Source organism: Arachis ipaensis, chromosome B7, assembly GCF_059453495.1.
Source record: "Arachis ipaensis isolate K30076 ecotype BB chromosome B7, ASM5945349v1, whole genome shotgun sequence".
Taxonomy (NCBI): domain Eukaryota; kingdom Viridiplantae; phylum Streptophyta; class Magnoliopsida; order Fabales; family Fabaceae; genus Arachis; species Arachis ipaensis.
The window spans coordinates 96,386,611-96,389,417 of NC_142442.1; the positions used below are offsets into that span (position 1 = coordinate 96,386,611).

At 32.8% G+C, this 2,807-nt stretch overlaps 1 non-coding gene across 1 annotated transcript; it reads right to left on the bottom strand.

Annotated features, from left to right (window-relative positions):
* Nucleotides 1-2,244: 2,244 nt before the first annotated feature.
* Nucleotides 2,245-2,352, bottom strand: LOC148553444 (small nucleolar RNA R71). The gene has a single exon (XR_015893817.1). It is a non-coding gene; the product is annotated as a small nucleolar RNA R71 (small nucleolar RNA).
* Nucleotides 2,353-2,807: the final 455 nt, after the last annotated feature.

Here is a 2,807-nt window from a genome sequence, read left to right on the forward strand (position 1 = left end):
TGTGAAGCCTGGCTGGCTGTAAAGCCATGTCTAAATTCTTTTGGACTGAGGCTTGCAATTTGTTATCAAGAGCAAGCTAGTTGGAGCTAATCCACCTGCTACTGTTCCTGATCTACCTGCTGAAGCTTGGCTGGCCATTGGCCATGTCTAGTGTTTTGGACTGGAGCTTTCTTTGAAAGCTTGGCTGGCTAGTGAGCCATGTCTAATTCCTGGACTGAAGGTTTAGACTAACATGGCAAGATTCCTGGAATTCATATTAAAAATTGTGGAATCCTTATTTTTTCTTTTAAATTTTCGAAAAATATAAATAAAAATCCAAAAAAAAATTAGAATATCATAAAAATCAAAAATATTTTCTGTTTCTTGTTTGAGTCATGAGTCACATTATAAGTTTGGTGTCACTTGCATAAGCATCTTGCATTTTTTTCGAAAATATCATGCATTCATAGTGTTCTTCATGATCTTCAAGTTGTTCTTGGTAAGTCTTCTTGTTTGATCTTGATGATTTTTTGTTTTGTGTCTTTTCATGTTTATCATATGCATTTTTGAATTCTTAGTGCCTAAGCATTAAAGAATTCTAAGTTTGGTGTCTTGCATGTTTTCTTTGCATTAAAAATTTTTCAAAAATATGTTCTTGATGTTCATCATGACATTCATAGTGTTCTTGGTGTTCATCTTGACATTCATAGCATCCTTGCATGCATTCATTGTTTTGATCTAAAAATTTCATGCATTGCATAATTTTCATGTTTTTCATAAAAATTTCAAAAATCAAAAAAATATCTTTCCCTTTTTCTCTCATCAAATTCGAAAAATTTGGATTGACTTTTTCAAAAATTTTTAAAATCAAATTGTTTTTCATGAGTCAAATCAAATTTTCAATTTGAAAATCTTATCTTTTTCAAAATCTTTTTCAAAAATCAAATCTTTTTCAAAATTCTTAATTATTTTCGAAAATTCCAAAAATATTTTTCAAAAATCTTTTTCTTATTTTTATAACAAATTTTCGAAAATAAAATAATCAATTAATGTTTTGAGTCAAAAATTTGAAGTTTGTTACTTACTTGTTAAGAAAGATTCAAACTTTAAATTCTAGAATCATATCTTGTGATTTCTTATGAATCAAGTCATTAATTGAGATTTTAAAAATCAAATCTTTTTCAAAACTAACTTCAATCATATCTTTTCAAAAAAATCTTCTTATCTTATCTTTTTTAAAAATATCTTTTCAAAATATCTTTTCTAACTTCCTAACTTCTTATCTTTTCAAAATTTGTTTCAACTAACTAACTAACTTTTTGTTTGTTTCGTAACTTTTTCAAAACCACCTAACTAACTCTCTCTCTCTCATTTTTCGAAAATATCTCTCCCCTTTTTCAAAATTTCTTTTTAATTTATTAATTATTTTAATTTTTAAAACTTAATTTTCGAAAATTACTAACAATTTTTCAAAAACCATTTTCAAAAATCACTAACTCCTTTTTAAAAATAATTTTCGAAAATTCCCTCCTTCTCTCTCATTCTATTCTATTTATTCATTCATATCCTAACATCTCATCTCACATCTCTTCCAATCGTACAGTTACATTTCTTCCTTTACATCACATTCTTTGTCTCCCCCTTCTCTTCCACTCACAAAGGGATCCCTATACTGTGGTATAAAGGATCTCTATTATTATTATCATTTTTCTGGCCATTCTTCCTTGTCATATGAGCAGGAGCAAGGATAAGAACATTCTTGTGGAAGCAGATCCAGAACCTGAAAGGACTCTGAAGAGAAAATTAAGAGAAGCTAAAATACAACAATTCAGAGATAACCTTTCAGAAATTTTCGAACAAGAAAAGGAGATGGCAGCCGAAAATAATAATAATGAAAGGAGGATGCTTGGTGACTTTACTGCACCTAATTCCAATTTACATGGAAGAAGCATCTCCATTCCTGCCATTGGAGCAAACAACTTTGAGCTGAAACCTCAATTAGTTTCTCTGATGCAGCAGAACTGCAAGTTTCATGGACTTCCATCTGAAGATCCTTTTCAGTTCTTAACTGAATTCTTGCAGATATGTGATACTGTTAAGACTAATGGAGTAGATCCTGAAGTCTACAGGCTCATGCTTTTCCCTTTTGCTGTAAGAGACAGAGCTAGATTATGGTTGGATTCTCAACCTAAAGACAGCCTGAACTCTTGGGATAAGCTGGTCACGGCTTTCTTAGCCAAGTACTTTCCTCCTCAAAAGCTGAGCAAGCTTAGAGCTGATGTTCAAACCTTCAGACAGAAAGAAGGTGAATCTCTCTATGAAGCTTGGGAAAGATACAAACAGTTGACCAAAAAGTGTCCTTCTGACATGCTTTCAGAATGGACCATCCTGGATATATTCTATGATGGTTTATCTGAGCTATCAAAGATGTCACTGGACACTTCTGCAGGTGGATCCATTCACCTAAAGAAAACACCTGCAGAAGCTCAAGAACTCATTGACATGGTTGCTAATAACCAGTTCATGTACACCTCTGAAAGGAATCCTGTGAGTAATGGGACGCCTATGAAGAGGGGAGTTCTTGAAGTTGATACTCTGAATGCCATATTGGCTCAGAATAAAATATTGACTCAGCAAGTCAATATGATCTCTCAGAGTCTGAATGGAATGCAAGCTGCATCCAACAGTACTCAAGAGGCATCTTCTGAAGAAGAAGCCTATGATCCTGAGAACCCTGCAAGAGCAGAGGTAAATTACTTAGGTGAACCTTATGGAAACACCTATAACTCAACATGGAGAAATCATCCAAATTTCTCATGGAAGGATCA